The sequence below is a fragment of the Myotis yumanensis genome, unplaced genomic scaffold (assembly GCF_028538775.1).
Source record: "Myotis yumanensis isolate MYYU_CA2020_CCGP unplaced genomic scaffold, mMyoYum1.0.hap1 SCAF_8, whole genome shotgun sequence".
Taxonomy (NCBI): Eukaryota; Metazoa; Chordata; class Mammalia; order Chiroptera; family Vespertilionidae; genus Myotis; species Myotis yumanensis.
In genome coordinates, this window is record NW_027223759.1 from 30,230,479 (window position 1) to 30,238,456 (window position 7,978).

A 7,978-nucleotide genomic window follows, 5' to 3' on the forward strand; every position below is an offset into this window, starting at 1 on the left:
ATGTAAAAATATTATTGCAGCCTGTATTTGGAAAGTCATTAACCTAAAAGTTTTCCAGCCCTGACCGGTTTGGCTCGGTGGATAGAGCGTCAGCCTGCGGACTGAAAGGTCCCAGGTTCGATTCCGGTCAAGGGCATGTACCTTGGTTGCGGGCACATCCCCAGTAGGGGGTGTGCAAGAGGCAGCTGATCAATGTTTCTAACTCTCTATCCCTCTCCCTTCCTCTCTTTAAGAAATCAATAAAATATATTTTTAAAAAATAAAAATAAAAATTTCCATAAAGTCCTAAACCTAAAAAATAAATCCTATCTATATATATAAAAGCCTAAGCGAGCATTCGACCATTCAACTGGTAGCTATGATACACACTGACCACCAGGGGGCAAGATGCTCAACACATAGGCATGGACACATGGAACAGACTTATGAATCTCAGAGGGCAGGGGGACGGGGGAGGGTGGGAAGAGATTAACCAAAGATCTTATATGCATACTAGAGGCCCAGTTATCAGCACAGTTGCAATCATAGTAAAAAATTCCATCCAAATTAATTTTCTTAAAGTGGCTGTAAATTATACAGCCATTGAAAAAGTCTTGCCCTGGCGCATTCAGAAAAAATCACATGGCAAAGGCCTCATCCAGCTGAAGATTAATGCTAATTTCTCAAAACCTGTAAATTATACACCACAGATGCTGTGGAATCACAAATGGAATAGAGAAAATGTACCAAGGACAGCAAGATGTTTGAATCCTTTACAAATTAGTTATTTTCACACTGCAAATCGGGAGGGTCGTGTGAAACCTCAGGCAAGGGCCTCAGAACGGCCATTTGAGGAGGTGAAGCTGTCAGGATGGGCTCCATGTGGGATCAGTTTTCTTTACAAAAGGCCATTGAATGCCATTTATTTATTATAACATCTATAAGAAACAAATGAGAGAGAAACATCGATCAGCTGTCTCCTGCACAACCCCTACTGGGATTGATCCTGCAACCAAGGTACATGCCCTTGACCGGAATCGAACCCAGGACCCTTTAGTCCGCAGGCCGACGCTCTACCCACTGAGCCAAACCGGTTAGGGCTCAGTAAATGTTTTTTATTAATGAACTGAAGCAATACACAGTGATCTGTGTATGGGGTATCTGGCAGTAACACAGGCCTAATCTTGTGCAGCTATCTTTCTGCAACCAGATGACCAAAAAATAGTTGAGCCAGCCCTGCGAAGCCTGGTCTTTTGCCCTGTGTTTCTGTAAAATGGTTTGAACAAATATTTTCTAACCTCGTAAGAAATATTTGCTGCTTCCTGATGGTGTCTCACTTGAAGGAAAGACCAGGAGGTTGACCGATGCTGGGACACAGGGAAGATTGCCGGTACTCTTTGGCTTAATTCTACCCGCTTTGGAAAATAACAAACTCTCCAGGACCCCACGCAGCAGGCCAAGGGCAGAGCTCAGAGGCGGCTCTGGGCCCTGGCACCAGCTGCCCTCCCTGCGTGGCGCTGGGCAGCCAGTTCTCCAGGAGTCCCATGACCTTGCCTCTGACATTGAAAGACGTCATTCTGGGTGGGAAGACATAAAGCCTCCTGGTCCCGTCATGTTTATGGGAACAGACTCGAACTGCTTCTCCTCCGGGTCTCAGGAAACAACTTCCAGGGCTAGTAGGAGGGCCTGGCCTTTCTGCAGAACACTGTCCCCCAAAGAGCACCTGGGAAGGAAAACCGGCTACGCATGGCTCCCACCTCCCCACCTGGGGGTCAGATGCGTCTCTCAATAGGGCAAGTTGTCAAGATGGAGAGCGAAGGGACAACAATGACCCCTCCCACAGGCTTCTTCCCCAGGTCTCTCCATTGCCCTGCAGCCCTGGGGCCTGGGCTGACCCTCCGAGAACCCAGTCTCACCTTTGTCCCCGCGGGGGTGCTGGGGAGCTCTAGGAGACAGGGCTCCTGTCCCATAGCCCCAGGGAGCTGGGTCTGTGGTTTCCCTACTTTTGTGGACATTGCATGGCTGTGTCCTTGGTCAGTCCTGTCTGAGATGCGGGTCCCTGGGGGCACAGGTCATGGAAGGGAGGGGCCTCGGGAGAGGGGCTCTCTGGAGCCCTAGGTGTTTCCCAGAGAAGTTTCTGAACCGAATCGGGTGAGTGCAGTCCACCATGGTGCTCATGGGAGCGGTCCACTTCTGTTGTACGTACCCGCCAGGCTGCCCAGCTCCCCGGCTGCAGAAGTCTGGGCCTCGTACCACGGGCTCCACAGTCATTCATAGCAGTATCTTCTGGGCCACTGAGCAGGAGACTGAAGGGCTTTTTGACCCCAACGTACAAGTGTATGTGGGTCTCTGGCAGTAACACAGGCCTAATGTGTCCATTTACCCATCAGGAAGAGGGAGGGGCCAGGACTACAGAGCAGTGTGTGGTATGAAGTGGGCAAAGGCCACCCAAATGTATTTGGAGAACTGCTGTGTGTGTGTGTGTGTGTGTGTGTGTGTGTGTGTGTGTGTGTGTGTAGAGAGAGAGAGAGAGAGGATGGACACGAGGAATTGGGGGGTCATGAGTCAGGTGAAGGAGTGAGTGGGAGAGCTGGGCGTGGTGGGCAGGGCAGACCATTGTTCTGAAAGCAGATTCTTCCCCTGACCCGACAGTACACAGGCCCGGAAAAGCCAGTCCTCCCACCTCGATCTGGGGGCACCCCTGGGGTCCTGCCATGCTGAGCCTGGGGACACTGGAGCATTTGGGAGCAGTTTATTACTTGGCTTTTAGCGGGTGCCTGGACCAGGACCCAGCAGAGGTTCCACTCGGGGTAGAACCTACCCCTAAACCAGATGGACAGAGAGAGGAAGGGTCTTGTGGACAAGGTCCTACAACCCTGTCCATTTCCCCACCTGCTCTTGGCATAGAACTCAGAGCTCAAGGTCGGGGTTTCTTGGCAGGCTGCATTCACTTATAATCGTTTGCAAACTTGAGGCCGTGGGCATGAGGGATGGCGCTCCCTGGCCTGCGAACGCTGTGCATCCTGGAGAAGGGGCGCTGACCTCAGGGTGTGTCTTCAGAGCATGGCTTCACCCGCAAGAAGGCAGTTCTCAAGACTGAGACGCCTGCAGGGGCCAAAAGAAAGTGTAATTCTGACCCTGGGCAGCCCAGGCTGTGGTCAGACCACAGTGTGGCCCAGGGAGGGGCAGGCAGCTGTGTGGTGGGTGAGTGTTCAGGGGCCTCCTTCACATCCTTAGTCAGCATCCCCAGACTCACCTTCTTAGGGTGAGGTGCTGATTTCCGGTGGTCCAGTCTCGGGCTATCTGGCCCAGCCGGGCCTTTGCTTGCTTCTGCCACCGGTGGGAAGCGGGAGTAGCCCTGGCTGCCCGGGGGCCTGCGGGGAAGGTCAGTAGGAGGGTGTGGAGGCCCCTCCAGACAGCCTTCACCTGCAGCTGCAACTTCCTCCCCCGTCCCCAGGAAGCTGCAGGAACAGGTCCTGACCCAGCAGCACTGATGGCCACTGCAGAGCTCAGCAGCTGCTCTCCGAGTGCCCGGGACGGGACAACCATGAACAGGGAGCTTTGTTTGCCCCAGAGGGTCCCAGGCCTCCTCCCCCAGCCTCCAGACCCCAATACCTCACAGCAGGGCTTCACGCCTCCTCCCGCTGCCACACTCCCCCCACCCAGCAGTCTTTGCTTTGACAGAGGGGTGCCCTAGTCCCTGTCCCCTGGGAAGGCTGGTTTGGGGAGCAAGGTGTGTGCCAGGCACAGGACACAGTCGCTCCTCCTGAGTGAGGGGACTGCGCTTGGCCACGGGGAGGGGAACATGCCCGGAGTCCACCAAGCCCACCCACCCCCTTCCAATGGCGGCTTGGAGACACAGAGGAGCTTGTTACATTGCCTTTGGCCTGTGGGCCAAGCTCCAGGAGGGGCGTCCACCCGGTGGCACGGGCCAGGGGGCCAGAGGGCTGAGAACTCACTGGGGAGATGGGGGCTTCCTGGAGCGCCGGAGGGCCCCCCAGAGTTCCCTGCAGCTGCTGCCCACTATGTTCTGCTCCCTGGGCCCAGCAGGTGCCCGACTCCCGAAGCTTTGAGAGGTCCGGGTGGTCACTGGCAGGGACTCCAAGCCCCAGGGATAGTTTACAGGCCGGCCCAACAGAGGAGAGATGGGGGGATGTGGTGACTGGGCAGGAGGGGAGTAAGGGCGGGTGAGCCGTCTGCCCAAGTGGCTGGAGGTCAGAGAAGGGCCAGAAGAGGGGTGCGGGGCAAAGGAAGAGTGAAGAGTAGAGAGGGAGGACAGGCGGACATGGCGGACAGGAGGGGGAGGGGGACTGGCAGGGCAGGGGGAGCAGGGGACCCGAGGGGGCCTATAGAGGCAGCAGGTCTTGCGGGTCCCCAAGTGAAGAGGGGCCCCTCTGGTGAGAGATGGGAGCCTGCCTGGGCGAGATGCGTGAGCCGGAGGAGAGCCAGGCCAAGGGCCCAGAGTGGGGTCCGGCAGAAGGCAGCGGGGGAAACCAGGTGAGGGGGAAGGGGAAGGGGCAGCAGGAGGAGGGGGAGAGGGTGGGCTAGGGGCAGTAGGAAAATAGAAGGTTTGCTTTCTCTTCATCGCTGGCAATGCACAAAGTGAGAGCAGATCCAGCCGTGGGGTTCTGGAATCTGTTGCCTTAGGATTTGTCCTTGTGACCTCAGAAGCAGAGAATTCTAGAGCGAGGCCTGCGTGCCTTATAGACATAAGCAAACAGGTCTTCATGGAGACTGTCCAAGGCAGCGCTTAGGGCAGAGCCAGGGCAAGGCGCCCTCGATAACCTGAATCAGCCGGGTTAGGCACCTGGGCCATGGGACAGATCCTGGCTGGCTCCCGGCCCCAGAGACTGCCTGAGAGCCTGGTGGCTGGTGCTCTGAAGTGGCCCCTTTTCCCTGGCCACATGCCCAGTCTCCCAGTAGCCCCTCCCAGGGAGGGTGAAGGGGCTCAGCCAGTCCCTGAGCTTGGGTGCCTGGAGATGTCTGAGCTCAGGAATTTCCTAGAATGAGCAGGGGTAGCCATGTTTGTCTCGGGCATCCCTGGCCTCGGGGTTCTGGGAAACAGAGGCAGCAATGAGAGTTGGTCAAGAAGCAAGCGCCTGGAGAGCTGAGTCTGGAATCCTCCTAGGGCTGTGTGCCCCTGGCCCCAGAGCAGGGCAGTGCCACAGTCAGGGAGGAGAGCCCGCTGGGCACTCACTGGTCACTCATGCAGTCACACCCCTGCTCTCCCGTTCCAGGAAGGACCTTGAGGAGACGTCCTTTCTAGTGATGGAAAGGGCCTAACACTGGGCACCAGACTCAGGACACCTGACCTGGGAAGGACAGACCCACACCCCTCTCACATGTGACTGAATAATTTTTTCTAGAACTTCCACGAGCTTGACAACCAGGGCTAAGGAACCTGGGGTTCTGGAATCTTAGTGGACTCACCTCGAAAATCCAGCGACCCTCATGTCTCCTCCTCTAGAGGCTGCATGTCCCCAGGCAAATGTCCAGAAAGCCTGAACCCCACAAACCACCAACGGCTCCTCTCCTGTCACACCCGCTCCCCGATCTCTGTTTCGTCTCAAGGAGGGCCACGTCCTCTGTTTGCCTAGTGCTCCAGTCCAGAGCCTCTCAGCGCCCCAGGCCACAGGCATTATTCCACCAGCTCTTCACTGTCCCCCGTCTCTACCCTCCTCGCTGGCTCTCATTACAGCGGCTCCTTTGCAGACACCCCAAGATACTGGTAGGTCATTCGGAAGGGACCCTGTGCCTCCCTCTCACATCCCCACAGGGAGGGAACCACAGGGGGCATATGACAAAGCCCATGACAGGATGCGGGATCAGAAAGCAAGGAGGGGGCCGTGCTGCCTGCCCCCCCGCCCCCCCGCCCCCCCGCCCCCGCCCTGCCCAGAGAGCCCAGTGATGCAGCTGCACACCTGAGAGTGGTGGGGAACCATGAGGGACCACATCCAGTCAGCCTGGGTGCTCGGGGGCCATGGGAGGACCGCCGAGCCTGTCAGGCCAGGGCTTCCCATGGATGTCACTCAGAGTGGATCAAAGCAACCCCCTGAGGCCGGGTTTGATCCCGCCCTACGCCCTTCACAGCCCCACCTGCCGCACTTGTGGGATCCTAGGGAAAGAGGACAAGACTAAAGGTCCTCAAAACAGAAATTAAGCCCTGGAGAAAATGAAGAAGCCATGGCCCCATCACACCTGAGTTTAAGAAATGAGATGTGTACCAGCCCCAGCAGTGAGGGCAAACCCCACCTGTTTAGAGGTGACGCAAAGAAAGCTTTCGGAGGAGACAGGGGAGGGGGGGTTTCAGATTACAGTAACCAGTGCCCGATGATTCAGAGGGAAAGGCCCGCAGAGAGACGACTGTGACTGTGACGGGCACAGCACGAGAGGGAGTTCTCAGAGTGAAAACGAGAATGTCGAATGTCGTGTGTGTGGGAGCCCCGAGAGTGACTCAACACCGATGTCACGCAGGGCATTTGCTTCAGCCGGAACTTAACACAATCTTCCAGGAACAAAAGGAATATAACTGGATGCTCTGTCGCAAATTGACATGGGCTTGTTCATCATGGCTCCTTGGGCACAGGCCACCCTCCCAACGACAATAGAGAAGGCCCACAGCCTGTGCCCATGACAAGGAATCCTTGATGCCTTCAAGCGACAGGCACTGTACTAGACCCTGAGGATGCAACAATGAACTGAGACATTATCTCAACCACAGGCACCGGCTGCCTCGTGAAGAAGGCAGACATCTAAATAGATAAGGATGCCCCATATCCTCCTCCGAGAAACAGGAACAAGGATTGTCCCTGGGCTACTGGCACCTCATGCCTCTGCCACCAGACGCTGAGGCGAAGGACGCGTGCCTGCTGGCTGGGGCTGGGCTCTTCTCTGCAATAACAAACCGTGGTCATGGGCTAAGCAGAGAGAATGCCAGAGAAGACCAGGGAGGTCTGTAAAGAAAGACAGGATGAACCAGGGAAGCCCTATAGACCAGGCTGGGGGGAGGTGGGATGGGGTTGGGATTTGAGAAAGAGACTAAACGAGAGTGAGTTCAGGGAGGCAGCTGCCTTCTGTATAGAGTACATTTCGAAGCAGGGGGAAGATGTCAGTTAGTTGCTATGCGTTAAGGATGTATGTGTGTGCTCACTTCGGCAGCACAAACACTAAACATCGGAACAGGACAGAGATTAGCGTGGGCCCTGTGCAAGGATGACACACAACTTTGTGAACTGCTCTGTATTTCGTGCCGGGCCCTGGTGGGTGTCCTCACACCCTGTGATTAGCTCTGAAGAAATATGAGTCAAAGCACAACATGAGGCACTCAATAGCAAAACCCTGACTTTTCATTATAAAAATACTCGTGGAAGGCAATCTGTGAAAGGAAAACGAAATTGAGTAATACCTGGGTGTTTGTGCTAACACGTTAACTGGAATTTCCTTCATAAACCTTAAAATGTTCTGAAAGCAACTTATTTCAAAAAAAGAATGTGCTCGCATTGGTTAATAAAATTGTATAGGTTTCACCTGTACAATTCTGTAATACACCATCTGGGTATGGTGTTGTGTGTCACCATCCAAGTCAAGACTCCTTCTGTCACCATTTAGCCCCCCTTTACTCTCTTGTACCGCCTTCCACCACCACCCCCCTTCTCTCTGGTAATCGCCCTCTATAATTTTATTAACCGATGTCAACCTAATAAATGAAAAAAATATAACATGTACTCTCAGTGACTCCATGTCATTTTCAGTGACATGAAAAGAAAAAGAAGGGGAGACGGTTACAGAATGCGTGTGCCTTCCTTTGGGTCCTGACCTCATTTCAACCAACCAGCAATAAAAAGACATTTTTGAGATAACTGGGGAAACGAATGAGTATGGATTGGGTGGTAGATGATATTAAAGACTTTTAGCCCTGGCTGATGTTGCTCAGTGGTTGAAGCGTCGGCCCAAGCACCAAAGGGTCACAGATTCGATTTCCGGTCAAGGGTGCATACCT

General features: G+C 54.7%; 1 non-coding gene across 1 annotated transcript; it reads left to right on the forward strand.

Annotated features, from left to right (window-relative positions):
* The first annotated feature begins 7,121 nt into the window (after positions 1-7,121).
* LOC139015871 (U6 spliceosomal RNA) lies at positions 7,122-7,226 on the forward strand. The gene has a single exon (XR_011472522.1). It is a non-coding gene; the product is annotated as a U6 spliceosomal RNA (small nuclear RNA).
* Positions 7,227-7,978: the final 752 nt, after the last annotated feature.